Source organism: Lissotriton helveticus, chromosome 12 (assembly GCF_964261635.1).
Source record: "Lissotriton helveticus chromosome 12, aLisHel1.1, whole genome shotgun sequence".
Classification (NCBI taxonomy): Eukaryota; Metazoa; Chordata; class Amphibia; order Caudata; family Salamandridae; genus Lissotriton; species Lissotriton helveticus.
This window is the reverse complement of record NC_136073.1, coordinates 96204559-96226659: the sequence shown is the minus strand read 5'-3', so window position 1 is coordinate 96226659 and position 22101 is coordinate 96204559.

Genomic DNA, 22101 nt, shown 5'->3' with positions numbered 1-22101 from the left:
TTAAAACCTCCACATTAAACCTAGGGGGTCAGCGAGGATCTACTATGCCCCCTTATAGTTATTTCCCCCTTTGTTTTGGCCTCCTCTTGTCTCTCGATCCTACCGAGAGACAAGATGGCGGCCGCTCCGGACTGTTTAGAATGTTGACAGACACCAGAGAGCCAATCAGCTTCGCTACGCGAAGTTCCGGTACGCTTAAGGTCCGAGAACCGGGGCGCTGCCCGGTCCGCGCTTACAGATATATATCTTTTGTTGAACGTTAATTTCTCAAAATCCACTGCAGCACATATATTGAGACCTACAAAAGGCACATCGGGCTACCAGTCCCTACAATTTAGCCAAGTTTCGTGCAAATCCATTCAGCCGTTCGGGCTAAAAGTGAGGCTAACCGCCCTATGGAAAACTCAATGTTAAAAACACGTTTTGGGACCCCCCTTTTTTCTCGGCCCCCCTGGACGAACCCCCCCCAAATTTTCAGGGGCTCCTCAGAAACAAAATGTTCCATTTTCCAGAAAATTTCAGCCAATTCCGTCCACAAACGCCAAAGTTATTAGACATAGAATTTTCAAAAATCCCATAGGGAAAAAATCCTAACTATATATACCTACTGGCGACCGCCAGTAGGTAATATATATATATATATATATATATATATATATATATATATATATAAAAATATATATTACCTACTGGCGGTCGCCAGTAGGTATATATAGTTAGGATTTTTTCTCTATGGGTTTTTTGAAAATTCTATGTCTAATAACTTTGGCGTTTGTGGACGGAATCGGCTGAAATTTTCAGGAAAATGGCACATTTTGTTTCTGAGCAGCCCTTGAAAATTTGGGGGGGGTTCGTCCAGTGGGGGCCGAGAAAAAAGGGGGGTCCCAAAACGTGTTTTTAACATTGAGTTTTCCATAGGGCGGTTGGCCTCACTTTTAGCCCGAACGGCTGAATGGATTTGCACGAAACTTGGCAAAATTGTAGGGACTGGTAGCCCGATGTGCCTTTTGTAGGTCTCAATATATGTGCTCCAGTGGATTTTGAGAAATTAACGTTTAAAAAAAGATATATATCTGTAACAGCGGACCGGTTAGCGCTCTGGTTCGCGGACTTTTCGCGCAACGGAGCTTTGTGAAGCGAAGCTGATTGGTTCTCCGGCGTCTGTCAACATTCCAAACAGTCCGTAGCGGCCGCCATCTTGTCTCTCGGTAGGATCGAGAGACAAGAGGAGGTCAAAACAAAGGGGGAAATAACTATAAGGGGGCATAGTAGATCCTCGCTGACCCCCTAGGTTTGATGTGGAGGTTTTAAAAGGGCCCCGCGGGGCAAAAAAAAATAATAAAAATAATAATTGAACGGCTGAATGGATTTGCACGAAACTTGGCAAAATATTAGGGACTGGTAGCCCGATGTGCCTTTGCTAGGTCTCAATATATGTGCTCCAGTGGATTTTGAGAAATTAACGTTCAAAAAAAGATATATATCTGTAACAGCGCTCTGCTTCGCGTAACGGAGGTTTGCGAAGCTGATTGGTCATTCTGTCACTGGGCTATAGTTGGGCTACATCTGGCTGATATTTGGGCTACATTTGTTTTTTTGTGTGTCTGGCGGCCATCTTTGGGCTACATTGGGCTACATTGGGCTTCATTGGGCTACATTCGGCTAATTAGCAAATAGCTCATCGCAAACTAGGAATGGTAAAGAATCGCTATTTATTCCTTAAAGTTCGCTATTTAGGAAATGCAAATAACTTTGATGATACATATGGCGGTTCATCTCTAACAAGATAAGAAGCATAGGGATAGATTTATGATGACTGGCGCATCACCAGGGATGTGTTAGTCATTCTGTGCCGCTGTTCCGTCACCTATGGTGTGCTGCATTTACAATGCGGCGCATCACGGGGCAAAAACAGCACAGATGCGTGATGTATCTGTGCCGTAAAGGTGGCGCATTGCTGGAGTTGTATCGCAAGTGTGATGAAGCTCCAGCAAGGGTCGGGGGTGCCCCTGTCGCAGGGTTTCTGTTCTCACACAGAACTGTGGACAGAGGATTGGAACCTCGGCGAATTAGGGTGTCCCAAAACTCACGTTAGTAATCAAAAACTATTTAGCAAGCTAGGTACAGTGTCACATTGGATATAACAAACTCTCAATGTTTAGACAATCCAGAATATGAACTTATAGTACCTCAGGATACGTGGAACTCATGAACAGTCGGTCGTTATATATTTCTTAGAAACCAGAACATGGAGTTAAGAAGAACACATGTGTATTTGAAATGTTTATTTACTAATGCCGTCTTCTCAGGCGTAGTACCTTAGATAATAAAAGTACACATATTATCAGTAGCAAAATTACCAGCATAGTTACTAGTACATAAAAAGTGAATGGTGATAGTATGTTAACATGCTGTAAATGAATAAGAGTTAGCAACACTTATAAGCAGCCGCGGGCCGTGGAGGGAGTTACGGTGAGGCAGGGAGGCGGGGAGGGGGAGAAGCAGGGTGGAGAATACAAGTACACATATTATCAGTAGCAAAATTACCAGCATAGTTACTAGTACATAAAAAGCGAATGGTGACAGTATGTTAACATGCTGTAAATGAATAAGAGTTAGCAACACTTATAAGCAGCCGCGGGCCGTGGAGGGAGTTACGGTGGGGCAGGGAGGCGGGGAGGGGGAGGGGCAAGGTAGAGAGGGCTCCACCCTGCTTCTCCCCCTCCCCGCCTCCCTGCCTCACCGTAACTCCCTCCACGGCCCGCGGCTGCTTATATCTCACCCTCCCTAATACACATATTATATTATTTGCTAAGAAGGTCTCTTTGTGTTGGTTTAGGGCGTGCCCATACTTTAGTGTCTTAGATTTGAAGGAATCACATCAGCATACACCAGCTCTCTCTTCATGTGAACCGCATCAACTGTTGTGTATGTGTGTTCGGCAAAGCAATATAAAACCCGCCTCATGCCCAGAATTGGCAGAAGTTGCACTTATGTTATGAGTATGAAGTCGTGGAGATCAGACCTCATAACAATTCTGTATCGTGTTGTTCTTGAAACTTTAGCACTCGCTGTACAGATATAGTTTAACAAGTAAAGCAGATAGTAGACCAATAACATATTATTCTCATGTAAACCACGATGAACTACTAGGTGGAAAGCTAAAGCAACAACTAAATGTCGTGTGCAGAAGTTGCAAAAAAGGAAAAATGGCGTTTAAACCGGTAATGAGCCCATGCTAACTTAACACGGTGTAAAGATATCCAGGACCTAGATGACACCTCCCCATGATCCGGAAACGAACTGAATAAGATAATAGAAGTGCCATCTCATGAGAGCAGATTGCAAGTTTATATGTGGACGGTCCGCAAGGTAAAGCATTAAAAACTAGGAAAATTCAATGCTAAAGAAAAATAAAACAGCCAAGTACTTTATCGAGTCTTAAGCCAATAGGCAAGGTAAATAATAAAAACTTGACAATTAAGTCAATGAATTGTCAATGAAATGCTAGTACTCAGCATATGAAACATGAAAAAGGTCTATGACATAACTGTGTATGCAAAATAAGCTGCAACAGCCTCCAACAGGAAGTCACCGTCTTCATCCGAAAACAGTTCAGCCATCCAATTTAAAAGCGGAAAAGAACATACGTGCTCTCCCAGCACCGGATCCTCTATCACCATCAGAGGACAGCTCGGTGGGTTTTCAAGAAAGCTGTGTTCCAAGAAAGACTGTGCTGCCGCCAGTAAATTCCAGGGACCAAGTAGTCCATGCATCAATGCCACAGCCATAATCCTTTCGCCAGGACAAACCAACTCGTGAGTAATGATAGGAGTCATCAGCTGATTAAAGTCGACGTCAGGAGAAACCGGTCCGCAGAGACACAAATCAATGGCCCAATCGAAATCACAGGTCAGGCAGTGAAATACAGGCTGGACACAGGTGAAGTAGGAGAACCGAAAAGATAATCCATATGCCGTGCTTAATATCGCCAACGGCATTGTGCCATAATATTCTAGCATGCGATTGCGGAACAGTGTCAGCAGCTGCAGGGTCGGAGGTTGCATAGGAGGGACATCCATATTTAAAAATGTAAAAAAGCACAAGAGCGTCCGCTGGTAATGCAAGTAAAAATGCAATCCACGAACCAGAGTGGAGAAAATGGAATGAAAGGGAGCAGGGATGACTCCAAAGATTTTCTCAAATGAAGTCACGAGACCACTGGTAACAACTTTAAAAAAGTGTGCCAGGGATTTTGTGGAGGATGCGTTAAAGATAGTCGGAAACATGTTGCTGAAATTGAAAGGCAAACCTGTGTACGGGTGTTCGCTATGTGAAGTACGAAAGTTTCACGGGCCGAACTCAAGGCCACCTCTCTCTGAGACAAAAGAGCTCTTATTCTTGTCATGCCGTTGAAACGTGTCCCAAGGTTGGTATTTGTGGCCAGATTGAAAACTCCCTATGTTCATGTGTGGGAGGAAATAGAACATTTCTGCAGCAAATAACCCGTTCACTTACTGTTACGATAAAAGGAATACTTTTAATTAACTCAGAACAATCTTCATTATTGAGCATCAAATAACTACCATTTTCCAACAACTTGAACGTGGGGATGATAGCAGGAACTGGCGTGCCTTGCAACACGCAAGCCATATTTGGTCGGTGTTTGTTGCATGAATCGTGTAACTGTATGTGCCTACACATTAGTGAATGATCTGGCGTCTCAGTGCATTCCTCTCCATTCAGATAAACTTCTTGATCATCTTTGAAACATCTGTATGTGTATGGAAGCGACCAGACCTCATGGACAAAAGCACTACCTAAAGGTTCATAAAGACCTATTGGTATATATTTCATACAATTTGAAAACTTATATAAAGCAAAAGGCAGCGTTATTAAACCGTGGATAAGGCATGTTGCCAAAAAACCCGCAATCCTCTGCTGATGATGTCACTGAGCATGTCATGAATGATGTAATATGTGACATCATCAGTAGTGGATTATGGGTAATAGTATCTCTAGTTTACTCCCCTATAGCTGTCTTTCTTTTAACATAAGTGTGTGTTTCCTTCCCTTATACTTACTGTTTTTGGTTCGCTTCCAGTTCGCGTACCAGCGAGCGAACTAGGAAGCGAACTAAGAGAAATAGAGGTTGGCACAGTTCCAAATATTGTACCAATTTTTTAATAACGGGGAGGTAGTTCTGAAAAGAACTTTTTTTTTTATTTTTCTGAACATTTTTTTAATGTTTTTGAATTTTTCGGAACAGTTTTATATTTTTTTGGGTTTTTCTTGGAGGGGGCAATGAAAACGATTCATTGTAAAGGGCTCAACAGGAGCAACAAAACAAAAAAAAGAAGTATTTATTATTTTGGGCGTTTCGGACAAACTTGCATATGATAGTCAATAGCTCTGTTGATCAGAGTGATGCTTCTTTCTCCGTAGGAAATGAATCCATCGCAAAATACGCAGGTGTGTTTTACTTCACCAAATCTCATTTGTATATTTGGCACCATCTCCCTGCCCTCTGGTCCCGTTACTTCCGGTACAACAGATCTTCTGGCCATAATAGGGAGATTATCTAGGTCGTTCCGAAACTGTGCAGCACTGTAGTTGTTAGGATGCCACCTAGTCATATGGCGATGCATTGTGTAGTTTCCGAAACTGTATTTTTTGTCGGTCCCTCTGGACAGTCTATCTTGACATATAAGGCAAGTTACGTATCTTGCATTTACTTTTTTCTGACCTTTGGGAATTTTAAAAAATTGCCAAATGAAGTTTTCTTTCCGGTGAGACGTCTTGGGCTGCTCAGGCAAAAACTGCCTCTCTTCGTGCTCGTCCTCCTGTTCCTCTTCTTCTTCTTCTTGTTGAATTACAACTTGAGCAGGTGGTCCTCTCTTCCTTGGAGGTGGTGGAGGTGGTGGGGAAGCACCAGCTGAAGCTACTAAAGAAGCCATTGCTCAGTGATCACAAAGGGTCTTTCTCTCACAATGATGAAAGTCAGAGTGAGGAAAGAAGGAGGGATTTTCATCATTTGGGAAAAACAAGAGTTCTCAACCAATCAAAAGTGTTCATTTTAGATTATATGACCTAGTCTTACATCATTAGGAAACCAAAAGTGAAATGAACCAATGAAAAGTGTTATTACCAAGTCACATGACTTGCTGTGTTTACGTTAAGCGCTTTGCAGGGCCTCCCGGTTTGCTTCCAGAAACCTGCGCTTTGGCACTCGCTTCGCGTACCAGTTCGCTAACGTAGCACGTCATATGACGTATCACGCGACAACGTGGAACGTCATGCGGACGGGAGGCGTCACGATGTTGTTTTCTAACGCGGCACTTGCGGTAAAGAAACGTTTACCGGCTCGCGGTCTATTTCGCGGCATCAAGGTCAGCTAACGGGAAGCTTCCCGATTCGCGAAGCGGGAACGAAGAAAAAAAAATATTTAAAAAAAAAATTATTCATAAACATATAAAATATATTTTTGGATTTAAAGAAGAATACATTTTACAGCTACAGATATTAGCTGTTAAAAAACCAATGAAATTCACAGAAAAAACCATAGGTTATAGACCATATATAGTTAGGAATTAGCATTTACAAAACCTTGAAAATTCACTGAAAAAACCATAGGTTATAGACCATATATAGTTAGGAATTAGCATTTAGAAAACCTTATTTTACTCACACAAAACCATTGAAATTCCATATATAGTTAGTTGCACTAACTATATATCGCGCACCCGCAATCCACTGCTGATGATGTCACATATTACATCATTCATGACATGGTCAGTGACATCACTGATGACATCACTGATGACATCTCAAATGACATCACTGATGACAACATCCAGTGACTGTATGTTTCTGTAAAGTTAAAATATGTCTTAGATATTGAAGAATGAGTGGATGTATAAGTGTCTGGATGAAGGATTTAGTAGGTGCGTGACTGACTGTATGAGTGAGTGATTAAATGTGTCTCACTGAATGCATGGGTTAGTGACTAAACTGTCTTAATTTGTGCATCATTATGTCTGTTGTGATGTAAACTGCTGCATGTGTTGATCATTAGCTATACGAGAGGCTATATGTGTTATTAATTGGTTGCCCAAGTATTTCTATGGGAGATTGAGTTTGTGTGGGGGTGGCTGGGAGGTGTGTGACTCTGTGCATAGATGTGTGAGCAGTTGATTCACTAGGTGTATGAGTTCAAGAGTGCATGTGGAAAAAGCTACATGGGCGGTTGACTGTGTGCATGAGTGTATTGATGAGTGAATGGATATCTCAATGCTACATGTCATAGTAAGTACATATGTAAAACACAGTACATGTGAGAGTTGGCATATATAAATAACTGTGCATGAGAGCCACTGAATGTGTGAGTGGCTGTATGGATCATTGTGAACTTGTATCAGGGATTGTATAAGAGAGTAAATATGTGTTAGTATATGTTTGAATAAGTAAGGTGTGTATAACTGTATAGTTGAGGAAATGGAGGTGAGATTGTTTCTTTGCATGACTGACTAGGTGTGTGAGTAACTCCATGGATGAGTGACAGTGTGTGAGTGTCTGTATACACTGAGTGTATCTAAGGTTATATTAGAGTCTGAAGAGGTTTATCGTATTAGCACAAGAATGATGTCAAATGAGATGTCATCAGTGATGTCATCAGTGATGTCATTTGAGATGTCATCAGTGATGTCATCAGTGATGTCACTGACCATGTCATGAATGATGTAATATGTTACATCATCAGCAGTGGATTGCGGGTGCGCGATATATAGTTAGTGCAACTAACTATATATGGAATTTCAATGGTTTTGTGTGAGTAAAATAAGGTTTTCTAAATGCTAATTCCTAACTATATATGGTCTATAACCTATGGTTTTTTCAGTGAATATATATATATATAAAAAAAATATATATATATATTATATATATATATATATATATATATATATATATATATATATATATATATATATTACTGAAAAAACCATAGGTTATAGACCGTATATAGTTAGAAATTAGCATTTACAAAACCTTGAAAATTCACTGAAAAAAACATAGGTTATAGACCATATATAGTTAGGAATTCGCATTTAAAAAACCTTATTTTACTCACACAAAACCATTGAAATTCCATATATAGTTAGTTGTACTAACTATATATCGCGCACCCGCAATCCACTGCTGATCATGTCACATATTACATCATTCATGACATGGTCAGTGACATCACTGATGACATCTCAAATGACATCACTGATGACATCACTGATGACATCTCAAATGACATCACTGATGACATCACTGATGACAACATCCAGTGACTGTATTTTTCTGTAAAGTTAAAATATGTCTTGAGTGGATGTATAAGTGTCTGGATGAAGGATTTAGTAGGTGCATGACTGACTGTATGAGTGAGTGATTAAATGTGTCTCACTGAGTGCATGGGTTAGTGACTAAACTGTCTTAATTTGTGCATCATTATGTCTGTTGTTCTGAAAACTGCTGCATATGTTGTTCAGTAGCTATATGAGTAACTATATGGGTTATTGATTGGTTGCCCACGTATTTGTATGGGAGACTGAGTGTGTGTGTGGGTGGCTGGGAGGTGTATGACTCTGTGCATAGATGTGTGAGCAGTTGATTCACTAGATGTATGGGTTCAAAAGTGCATGTGGAAACAGCTGTATGGGCGGTTGACTGTGTGCATGAGTGTATTGGTGAGTGAATTGATATATCAGTGCTACATGTCAAAGTAAGTACATATGTAAAACATAGTACATGTGAGAGTTGGCATATATAAATAACTGTGCATAAGAGCCAGTGAATGTGTGAGTGGCTGTATGGATGATTGTGAACTTGTATTAGGGATTGTAAAATAGAGTAAATATGTGTTAGTATATGTTTGAATAAGTAAGGTGTGTATAACTGTATAGTTGTGGAAATGGAGGTGTGATTGATTGTTTGCATGACTGACTAGGTGTGTGTGTAACTTCATGGATGAGTGTCAATCTGTGAGTCTGTGTTTACACTGAGTGTATCTAAGGTTATATTAGAGTCTGAAGAGGTTCATCGTATTATCACATGAATGATGTCATCAGTGATGTGATCAGTAATGTCATTTGAGATGTCATCAGTGATGTCATCAGTGATGTCATTTGAGATGTCATCAGTGATGTCATCAGTGATGTCACTGACCATGTCATGAATGATGTAATATGTGACATGATCAGCAGTGGATTGCGGGTGCGCGATATATAGTTAGTACAACTAACTATATATGGAATTTCAATGGTTTTGTGTGAGTAAAATAAGGTTTTTTAAATGCTAATTCCTAACTATATATGGTCTATAACCTATGGTTTTGTCAGTGAATTTTCAAGGTTTTGCAAATGCTAATTCCTAACTATATATGGTCTATAACCTATGGTTTTTTCAGTGAATTTCAATGTTTTTTTAATAGCAAATATCATAAGCTGTCGAATGTCAAGTATGTGGTAAGAAAAAACATTTTCGTGTTTATGCACACTGATCTGCTTTGAATGCTGCCCCCCCCTCATTTCTATTAGGAGTACTCTCTCTTTGCAGATAGTGAAAGGTAGTTAACGCAGGCCTTTGCCCCCGTTGTAATCCGTCGTGCCTGCTTCTCTCTCCATTTGATTGATTGTTATCCAAGCATTTACTGTTTTAGAATTGGTTCTCTTTGGTTCATTCTCTATTTACAAACAAGCACAGAGTCGCAATACTCTGTTTAGTCTTTGCAGATAGCGAAAAATTGTGTAAAAAAACAAAAGGAATCGAGCAAAATCAGTAGGCCACTAATGGGATCTCTTTTTGACCTCGCTAAAATAGAAACATTAGGAACAACCCCTCATGACAAATACGAAACTAGTGAGATGAACTGAACTCCACACCATGATGGCTGCAATACAGCTCGGCTCCGCCACCCACCCCGCCCAAAATAACGATAAACTCTATGCAAATATTACAAATATATACAACACACCAGCAAAGTAACAGGGTAAAACATTTTATTAAACAACTATTTACATAACTATTTTATACTTTTTGTTGCCCGATCCGGCTAGCTCAATCGATCGAGCATGAAACTCATGCACTCTGATGGTTCAAAGTTTTGAGGAGTGCTTGTAACACTGTCTGAAGCCTATTTGCACTTGCTTCAGCTTCACTATTCTCAAAGTAAAGTGGGGGCTGTTTGAGGACGTGACTGCATTTGTGAACAATTTGATGCGGTGCCACCCTGAACCGCTTGACGGAGGCCCCCGAGGGACGGTGTGATGGCGCGGACTCGGAGGGGGCGCTTGGCTCCGGCTCCCTCCCCAAGTCGTGTTCTCCTGGTGTAGCCTGAGATCACCCCCGACATAGGTGGCCGGCTCCCGGGATCAAGCGGAACTTTTTGCCTTTTGGTAACTCTTCCATTCTTGACCTTGTCCCACAATCCGTTTCACCTAAAGACACGCCGTAGTGGGGCGCCCCTTTACCATTTCAGTTGCCATTCCGCCCGCTTTTGCTACACTGTGCCTCTTCCGCTATTCAGCTGTTTACCGCCCGCTCTTTCGACTACAGCGTCTCGCTCACCATGTAGTTGAGTTGCTCCCGCTCTTGCGGTGCAGCGATAGGCGGCTGCCACAGGACTCTCAAAATGGCGGCCGGCTCTTCAGATTTGGGCGTGGTCCACTAAAATTGCCCTGCGACACCTTGGAACTCGGACGCTTGTCTGCTAGAGATTAGGCTCCATTCTCGAAAGCGTCCCCTCAGCCTTGAAGATTCTACAAAAGTCTTGGGGGCCCCCGACTCCCGCAGGCTTCTGGTGGGGAGCGGCTAGCATTATTGCTCGTGGAATGGCCACGACGGAGCTACGAAATGGTGGTGCTCTCATGCTAACGCCAGCTTCAGTCTGAAACATCCAGAAACACTGTAGACTACCAATTCGATCAGTTCCGGTAGCGCCCCAACGTGACCCGGTAGAGAAGAACTAGCCCTCCCCTCTTTGACTGATGGTTCTTGTTGCCTGTCCCTTCTGTTGTCATTTAACAGAACTATTTAGCCTGCTGAAAGGGGTTGTGTTCCGACCGCTGGTTGGTGGAGACATTTTGACTATATTCTGGACCTGCGTTGTCGCGTAATGCGTCATATGACGTGCCGCGTTAGCGCATCTGGAAGTGATCCGGGGCGCGACGTGCAGCGCGTAACGTAAGCATAACAGGTCATGTGACTTGTTAATAAAACTTTTCATTGGTTCATTTTACTTTTCTTATTCTAATGATGAAAGGCTTGGTCATATGACCTAAAAATTACGCTTTTTATTACTTTCCAACATTATTTTTTCTTAAATATATGTTATAATGTTCCAGGCTAATGTACTTTCCCGGAAAATGTACAACTGTCCTGCAAGTAAAATATATTCCTTTTTCGAGAAAAAGGGCGTTTCTTCGTCCCATGACGTAGCCGTTGAGCAAAAGAGGGTCGGCCTGCTGTCTTACTCGCCGATACGCCTGAATATGAGATTCTTATCGATCACTTTATGTGGCAGGAGTAGAAAACACAACAGCCCTTGACCATTTATCTTTACTGCGTTCCTGCGTATTATACCTTTTACCCTTCATGTAATTGGTCTGCTTTATTTCACTTGCCTTTTACTGATTCTAAAACAGTGACTATTATTAAAAACTTTACCAATGTATATACTACTACCATGTTTTCTTTTAAAAACCTTTATTGTGATAATGTCATTATACAAATACGGGCCTATAACCACGTGGGCCGGCCACGGAGCAAACTGTAATCGTATATGATGAGTAGACATTTACACTGTAGAGGAACGTAACAGGCGGGCCATTAGGTTGCAAGAACTAAGGTGTCTAACAGTTGCGGAATCGGTGGACGTACATTTTATAATTAAAATACGACAGGGCCAGTTACAATAACATTATCTAGATATACATTTGCGGGCAAGTACCATGGGTGACGTTAATTCGAACTTTCAATAGTACAGTAATCAATAACACATCAGAACTTAATATCAATAGGGATATCGATATATTCAATCTATTCTCGTCCCCGCCCGCCTTGTGCTTCAAAACTGCATACGTATCTCGTGATATCAAGGTTGTGCAACCAGTACACAACAAGGAGTTACGACTCCCATTTATTCCGGCGCCATTTTGGGCGAGGACGGGCAGGTCCAGGATATAGTCAAAATGTCTCTACCAACCATCGACTATGATGATGTTCATATGCTGTATTTATTAGAGTAACACTCATCTGTCCACATGAAATTAATTTGCCACAATCTAAACATGTCATTTTAATCTTTCCAAAGTTCTTCTAAATATTTCGGACCATTTCCCTTGCCTCTGATGCTGTCAGTGCCACTTCTTTGATGAATGTACTGGCAGGTCGGGGGTTCTCCTCCAAATCTCTCTTTTATGCAGCACTATAATTAATCGGTGCCACCTCTCCATATGACGATGCATGGTACAGTTACCATAACTATATTTTTTTTCGGTTCCTCTGGAGAGTACATCGTGGCAGATGAAGCGTGTAACGTACCGGGCATTTACCTTTTTTTGCATGTAGAGGAAAGGAAAAAAAATTCGAGCGTCCGAGTTCTAAGGTGTCCCAGGGCCATTTTAGTGGACCAGGCCCAAATCCAAAGAACAGGCCGCCATTTTGAGAGTCCTGTTGCAGCCGCCTGTCGCTGTAGCATCAAGAGCGGCCGAAACTCAGCTGAATGGCAACTGAAACGGTAAAGGGGCGCCCCACTACAGCAGATGAGCCTCCACCTAGGAAGGCCCGTTCACGCCGCCTCCCCCCCCCCCCTTCGGGCACCCCACGCCGTTATTCGGAGCAGGATTGTAGGATGGCCACACCAGTGCGGCAACTCGCTAGACACCACCTCGGTGCTAACCGAATCTCAGCGCCTTGTGGTGTCTTCTATTCAGAAAATATTGTTGCGCTGCCTTTGGCCCTATTCGCACATCGGTCCGCTACTGACGCCACCTCACAGGCCAACGGGGCGCCCCACGCCTACTTTCAGCATTGTAGGATGGCCACACCAGTGCGGCAACTTGCTAGACACCACCTCGGTGCCATCCGGATCTTGGCATCTCAGCGCCTTGTGGTGTCTTCTATTCAGAAAATATTGTTGCCCTGCCTTTGGCCCCATTCGCACATCGGTCCGCTACTGACGCCATCTCACAGGCCAACGGGGCGCCCCACGCCGACTTTCAGCATTGTAGGATGGCCACACCAGTGCGGCAACTTGCTAGACACCACCTCGGTGCCATCCGGATCTTGGCATCTCAGCGCCTTGTGGTGTCTTCTATTCAGAAAATATTGTTGCGCTGCCTTTGGCCCCATTCGCACATCGGTCCGCTACTGCCGCCATCTCACAGGCCAACGGGGCGCCCCACGCCGACTTTCAGCATTGTAGGATGGCCACACCAGTGCGGCAACTTGCTAGACACCACCTCGGTGCCATCCGGATCTTGGCATCTCAGCGCCTTGTGGTGTCTTCTATTCAGAAAATATTGTTGCGCTGCCTTTGGCCCCATTCGCACATCGGTCCGCTACTGCCGCCATCTCACAGGCCAACGGGGCGCCCCACGCCGACTTTCAGCATTGTAGGATGGCCACACCAGTGCGGCAACTTGCTAGACACCACCTCGGTGCCATCCGGATCTTGGCATCTCAGCGCCTTGTGGTGTCTTCTATTCAGAAAATATTGTTGCGCTGCCTATGGCCCCATTCGCACATCGGTCCGCTACTGCCGCCATCTCACAGGCCAACGGGGCGCCCCACGCCGACTTTCAGCATTGTAGGATGGCCACACCAGTGCGGCAACTTGCTGGACACCACCTCGGTGCCATCCGGATCTTGGCGCGTTGTGCTGCCTTCGGCCTATTCGCACATCGGTCCGCTACTGACGCCGCCTCACGTGCCAACGGATTTTCTACGCTTTTTATACCCTATGCCGCATAACAGGTCATGTGACTTGTTTATAAAACTTTTCATTGGTTCATTTTACTTTTGGCTTCCTAATGATGGAAGGCTTGATCATATGACCTAAAAATAACACTTTTCATTGGATGAAAACTTTTTTTTTTTCCCAAACGATGAAAGCCCCACCTTGTTTCTGGATGTTTCAGACTGAAGCTGGCGTCAGCATGAAAGCACCACCATCTCGTGGCTCCGTCGTGGTCATTCCGCGAGCAATCATGGCAGCCGCTCCCCACCGGAAGCCTGCAGGAGTCGGGGGCCCCCAAGACTTTTGTAGAATCCTCAAGGCGGAGGGGACGCTTTCGAGAATGGGGTCCAAGACCTAGCAGACAAGCGTCCGATTTCCAAGGTGTCCCAGGGCCATTTCAGTGGACCAGACCCAAAAAGGAAAGAGCCTGCCGCCATTTTGAGAGTCCTGTGGCAGCCGCCTATCGCTGCACCGCAAGAGTGGGCGCAACTCAGCTGAATTGCGGATTTTGACACAGTGGACCAAAAGCGGACGGAATGGCAACTGAAACGGTAAAGGGGCGCCCCACTACAGCAGACGAGGCTCCACCTGGGGAGGCCCGTTCACGCCGCCTCCCCCCCCCCGGGGCGCCCCACGCCGTTATTCGGAGGGCGGCAACTTACTGGACATCACCTTGGTGCCATCCACATTTCAGCGCGTTCTGCTGCCTTGGAACTATTCGCACAACAGACCGCTACTGACGAGCCACCCCCCGGGACGCCCCACGCCGGATACCCAAATCAGTGCGGCACCCAGGCAACATCACCTGGGTGCCGTCCAGAAATCTGGACGTTGTGCTGCCTTGGGACTATTCGCACAACCGACCGCTACTGACCATTGTTCCTTCTTTTTCCCTAAAAATGTTTACATGTTTTTACTGTTTTTGTTTTGTTGTATATATTTATAAGTTATTAAAGTTTTATAATCCTACTACTTTGTTGGAGTGCTATATATTTTTAATGTGACACATAATTGTAAAAACTTTGATGTACAAAGAGTCATCCCTGGAATCTTCCGCTTCAGGCTCGGTCCCCTCCCCAATCACAATACAGGATGGTTTTCAGATAGTAGGAACGCGTGTGGTGTGACGGATCTCATCGGGTGTGGGCCTTGATCTACTATAACTCCTTTGAAGAGGGGTGATTCTTTACAGCTGGGGCCATAAACTACATCTGCAGGGCTAGCTGATAGCCTGGGACCGGCCTGGACAATCGGACACAGAGGAAGAGGAGTGTCAGAGGGTGCGGTAGTGAATAGGGCGAAAGGGAGGTGTCGGGCGGGCACAGGGTGTGATTCTCAGGGAAGAGCAGCGCAGATGGGGGGAGGTTTATTGCCCATGCATAAGACAGAGAGCGGGGGTGACCAGTGCCTGGGGGACATGCTTGCGAGGGTGGGGAGCCATGCTAAGGATCGACAGCGTGCAGAGAGTGGGTCTGGTCAAGGCATCTAAAATGGCTGCCGTGCACGACAAAAGTGTGGCATTTGAAAAAAGGCAAGATGGCGCAGACAATGTTTTTCAACACTTCCTGATTTCCTTCGAATCGAACGTTAACAGACGTTGGGGCATATTACCAAAGTTAAGCGATATTTATCCCTAACGATGCTTAGCAACGAATTTTTTACCGCTACGCATCGTCAGAAATTATCGCAGATAAACCTTGCTATTATCAAGGTTTATCGCAAATGCGATAAAAAACGGCCGCAATGCATTAATATCGCTGAAAAGTCAGCGATATTCATGCATTACCGAGCTAATGCTCTTAGCCATGTTATCCACCTCCCATTGGATAACATGGCTAAGAACTGCTCAGGGCAGGTGTTACTTTTTGGAGATATTCGCGCTTAGCGCGAATATCTCCAAAAGTTGGTAATAGGAGATAGCGATGTTAGCGACTCTTTCCAGTCGCTAACATCTTGGCATGCCCACTTTGCATGTCATTAGTGATAAATATCACTGACATGCAAAGTGGGGCCCAAGATGGTCGCTATCTCCTACTAGCGGTCGCTAACTGGTGTTAGCGACAGCTAGGTAATACGGAGATAATTTTATCTCCGCTGTCTTGGCTTTTAAAGCCAAAAAAGCGGAGATAAACCCCCTTGATAATATGCCCCGTTATCTCTCCCACACTACTGGTCCCCCTGGGCTTAAACGCCGAGATGGTAGGGACTGCATCCCGTGGAGATAGGCCGAGACGTCACTCAACAGAAAAAAAAGTAAAAAAAAAGTCTATAAACATACAATAAGTTAAAAGTCAATCATTCTTCTTTCCTTGTAGTACGCTCCCCAGTCCGCTTCCAGTTACGCTAAACGGGCGCACCCCACCAAAAAAACGTTTTTTTTTTTTTTTTTGCCCCGCGGAGCCCTTTTAAAGCCTCCACATCAAACCTATGGGGTCAGGGAGGATCTACTATGCCCCCTTATGGTCATTTGCCCCTTCGCTTTGCCCTCCTCTTGTCTCTCGATCCTACCGAGAGACAAGATGGCGGCCGCTACGGACTGTTTGGAATATTTACAGACACCGGAGAACCAATCAGCTTCGCTTCACAAAGCTCCGTAACGCGAAAAGTACGCGAACCGGAGCGCTGCCCGGTCCGCTGTTACAGATATATCTCTTTTTTTGAACGTTAATTTCTCAAAATCCACTGGAGCACATATATTGAGACCTAGCAAAGGCACATCGGGCTAACAGTCCCTACAATTTTGCCAAGTTTCGTGCAAATCCATTCAGCCGTTCGGGCTAAAAGTGAGGCCAACCGCCCTATGGAAATTAACATTGGAAAAACACGTTTTGGGACCCAAATTTTCAGGGGCTGCTCAGAAACAAAATGTTCCATTTTCCTGAAAAGTTCAGCCAATTCCGTCCACAAACGCCAAAGTTATTAGACATAGAATTTTCAAAAATCCCATAGGAAAAAAATCCTAACTATATATACCTACTGGCGACCGCCAGTAGGTAATATATATATATGTATATATTTTCAGCAAAAACTTGTCAAAAAAGACAACGCCGCACACTGCTTCGATATGTATATATTTTGTTTATTTTATGTAGGTTCCCCACCTACGCGTTTCGGACAAACAACTGTCCCTGCTCACGGTTACAAACATATGTCCATCATTTGTGTTTACATTTTATACCTGATGACACCACGTGGCTAGTTAAAATGCTTTGTGGGCTCAGTAGTTTATAGTTTGAGAATTCCTCCAAACAGAGCACTGTGTTTAGCCGGATCGCAGCACTATGGCCCATTTCAGACTGTTTGAGTGTATTAAGATAATTCTTTATAGTCGCGCATAATGTTCCATAACATACGTTATATCTCAACATAATTATATATACGCATATTTGCTGGCGCAGTTTTCTAGCAAAGTGCTAGAAAGGTTGGTGATGGACTAAGTGTCCATAAATTATGGCTAAGTGCCAATTGGTCTGATTGTGCCATTTGATGCTTTGATCAACAGCTTACACAGTGTTATGATAATATTTTTTCAAAAGATCTTTGTCACATGTATTGCATTCGAATCATTCATAAAATATTTTGTGTTTGTGGAGACAAATTAAATATATTCAGTTTTCCGTATTCAGTTCATCAACACTATAAGTGTACATAAAGTTCCTCATCGGCGTTGAGGCCCCATGGGTTTCTAGTTTTGAATCGTATTTTTAATTTCGATTCAAGTCGTCTTAATCTGGTGACTCGATCACCACCTCTTTCATTCTCCCCCACCATAGCAATTCCAGCATATCTCATATCTTTCCAAGTTTTTCCTGGGTGAGTCTTTAAATGTTTCGCTGTCGCATAACTTAGATCATTGTTCTGAATAGCTCTGGTATGTTCGAGTATTCTCTTTTTGAGTGGGTAGATTGTTGAGCCAATATACTTTTTCATTTTACATTTGTCCCCTTCCACCTCCTCTCATTCTTGTGCTGCCACGTCCTCTTCCCTTTGTTTTTGGGGTCTGTTGGTCTTTGTGGATCATCTCCATCTCCTCTAAAAAATTAAGTCGTTTGGGTCCCACTTTAGTTTGTTCTCCCTCACTTACTTCTGACTCAGTTTCGCTGATAGTAGTGTCATATTGTAGATTTGATGGTCCCGCCTGGTGTTGTTGTTTAAGCATTTCAAAGCGTTTGGCAAACGTGAAGATGGTCCCATTTTCAAAGTCTGCTTCGTCACGTTTGAACTTGCGTTGCTTTCTTTCTTGGCGTCGCCAGTAGGTAGTTATAGTTAGGATTGTTTTCCATAGGAAACCCGCAACATTCTATTGGGAATAACTTTGGCGCCAAATGAGGTATCTGCCTGTACTTTTCCTTAACTTTGCCTCGCTGCACTCCGCTCTTTCCCTGAAAGTATCGGGAGGATCCGTCAAGCGGGGGTCGAGATAAAAGGGGGGTCCCAAAACGTGTTTTCCCCATGTTAATTTCCATAGGGCGGTTGGACTCACTTTTAGCCCGAACGGCTGAATGGATTTCCACCAAACTTGGCAAAATTGTAGGGACTGGTACCCCGATGTGCCTTTGCTATGTCTCAAGATATATGCTCCAGTGGTTTTTACGAAAATTAACTTTGAAAAATATATATTGGGCTACATTGGGCTATATATATGTTAGAGCCCAAATGTAGCCCAATGTAGCCCAATGTCGCCCAATGTAGCCCAATGTAGCCCAAAGATGGCCACCAGAGACAAAAAAAAACAAATGTAGCCCAAATATCAGCCAGATGTAGCTCAACTATAGCCCAATGACAGAATGTCCCAGAGTGTTCTAAAGAACAACTAGAGCGCTAACAGTCTTACTTATGACAAAAGTATGGCACACCTGAAGTCATCTTGATTGGAATAAAGTGTTAACACTTAAAACATTTCATTTGCAAAGGAACAAAATGAGGGGGTTCATTTTGCCATAGAAATTATGATTAGTGCTGAAGAAAGAAAAATTAGGGCACATTTTGAGTGACTTCTCAAATCCTCAGAGATGTCATCAGTGATGTCATGAGTGATGTCACTGACCATGTCATGAGTGATGTAATATGTGACGTCATCAGCAGTGCATTGCACGCGCAAGTTATAGTGAGTCCAACTAACTATAACGTGGGAATTTCAATGGTTTTAAGCGAGTAAAATTTCCACCTAACTATAACTGTTGTGAAACCTATGGTTTTTTCAGTGAACATATATATATATATATATATATATATATATATATATCCAAAGCTAGCAGTCGCTTTTAACCCCTTCCACTTCCAGCGGCGGGCCCGACGGGATAGCGAGTCCCAACAAATGCCAAAACTTATCCTGGTATCAAGTAAGAAAAGGATTGTCAGGGCCACTTGTGCAGAAAAACGAGCTTTATTAAGGCTCCACTCGACGCGTTTCGAGGATACAACCTCTTGTTAACGAGCGTGAGTGTTTGTGTTCAAGTGAATTAAGTACTGTCACATGTTCATAGACACAGTAAACAGACTCCCAAGTCTGAACAGTTCACGGAGCTACATTACAGCTGGTAACTTTAAAATTGATTGTGAGTGAATGTTATCAAACAATACCATTGTAAATAATAAATTATGGCAGAATAAATCATGAAAAAATTAATTATGAAAACATGAGGTGATCGTATAATCAAACGCGTATTTAGCACTTACATTTCATATTATGCATATTAGTGAGTGTCAGTCTAGCCCCAGTGGGCATATCCAAGTCATCACTGAAAGCGCATTAAGCAGAAAGATTTCCAATTCGATCTTACGCATAAGATACCAGTCCAGTTTGAAATGCATATGTGCCATGTATTAAGGCTTGCATTACGCCCCAGTGGGCAAAATAATACGACATACTTAGACTAGTACAGCCTGAAGAGGAGGATCACCAAGTTCCATATTTCATTCATTCTCAACTGCCATACGTGAATGTGAAGTCAGACGACCGTGTAATGCAATCTCCTTTTCAGCTTTTCAGAGATCCGTGAAAATAAATAAGAACTTGTGACTGGAAGTGCAAAAGTTAATTAAAAACAACCACATACATCTCACAAACCACTTAAAATTGAATCGAGCTGAAGTGGTACTGTAGCATGAAAAGTATTTAAACAGACAGCTATCCTAGGTGCACTGCCAGTTCCGCATCAAGATTATGTCTTCCTGGCTGCATGGTATGATACTTAATGATGAGTCTGGACTCTAATCTGCGTAGTTCCTGCAATCTGTCACCACCACGCTCTCTGAGGGGGACTGACAACAGGACGCAGAAAGACAGAAGACTTGCATTGCTTTTGTGATGTGACTCAAAGTGCCTAGCAATTGTATATTGCTTCTCGCCTTTGGTGATTGCCCTCATATGTTTGCAATACTCTGTCTTTTGCCGGAGGTTTAGTACTCCCAATATAGTACAATTGGCAGGGGCATTTCAGGGCATAAACTGCATGGTTAGTCAAACAAGATGTGTGTGTGAGAATTTGAAAGGGTCACAGTCTTTGGAGAGTTTGACCTCTTTAGTGTTCCCACTGAATCTGCAGGCTTTACACTTTCCGCAGACATAAAATCCCCTGACAGGGTTCATTTTAGTTTTCCCGGGGATTAGAGTGGTGCAGACCATATCTCTAAGAGATTTGGCTCTCCTATATGTTATTTGTGGGTGTTCACTAATTCCTTTTGCTAAGTCCTTATCCAGTTTGAGGACATTCCAGTATTTATCAATGGCTCTCTTAACTTCTTTTGCTTGGCCATGATAATCAGTGATAAATCTGGAGGGGGTGTTTTCAGGGTTACCCGTACTTTTGTTTTTGTTTTTATCTTTAAGGAGACTTTCCCTATCAAGGTTGTCGATTTTCTTTACGGCTGATTCAATGCACTTTTTACCATATCCCCTCTGCCTGAATCGTTCTGCCATGATGCCCACCTCCAGTGTGTAATCTTTTTCATTGGAGCGGTTACGCTTTGCACGTAAAAATTCGCCCACAGGTATAGAATTAACTAGGTTGCTGGGATGACAGCTTTGGGCGTGGAGGAGACTGTTGCCTGCAGTCTCCTTCCTGAACAGAACGGAGGATAAAGAATTATCATTCACCTTAAGCTTGAGATCGAGAAAGTCAACCTCCTTGTCGTCCACGTGACAAGTAAAAGAGAGATTCAGCTTATTGTTATTGAGGGTTTTCCCAAAGTCAAATGCTTCGTCACTGGTCCCATTCCAGATGATGAAGATATTGTCTATGTACCTGAGCCACTTAATCACTCTGGTCTGATACTCCTGGGACTGCCGGACCACCTGCTCCTCCCACCAGCCTAGGTACAACCCCGCAAAGCTGGGGGCAAAGCAGGATCCCATCGCAGTGCCAAGGAGTTGGTGATAGATCTCCCCATTAAATATGAAAAAGTTTTGGGTGAGACACAAAAGAGCCATGTCCAATGTCATTTCAGTGTGTAGAAGGTATGATAAGGATCTTTCCTTTAAAAAGTGTCTACACGCCTCTATCCCTAGCTGATGTGGGATACATGTGCATAAGCTGTTGACGTCCAATGTCATCAACAACCACCCTTGAGTCCATCCTGTACCCTCTATTTTCCTCAGAAAGTCCCCAGAGTCTTTCAGGTATGAGGGGAGATTTTGCACGAGCGGTTGGAGGAAGAAATCCACGTACCTGGACATGTTCTCCCAGCAACTCCCTCTGGAAGAAACGATGGGTCTACCAGGGGGTTTAGTAAGACACTTGTGCACCTTAGGGAGTAGGTATAAGGCGGGTAACTTGGGATGTTTACACTGGAGAAAGTTACATTCTTCTTTCTCAATGAGGCCCCTGTCCTTCCAATCAAGTAGTTGTTCCTGATAGCTGCTGGTACTAGCCTTATAAATTAATCTGCTACCTTTCTCATATTTCTGTTTGTCACTGAGCTGGGCAAGACCCTCTTCCACATACATATTGAGCGGTAAAACGACGATATTTCCGCCCTTATCTGACTTTTTTATGACTATCGTTCTGTCTCTGCTCAATTTGTCAATAGCTTCAAATTGTATTTTCGTCAGATTTGATTTCCCATCCCTCACTTTTCTAGATAATTTATCAAACTCC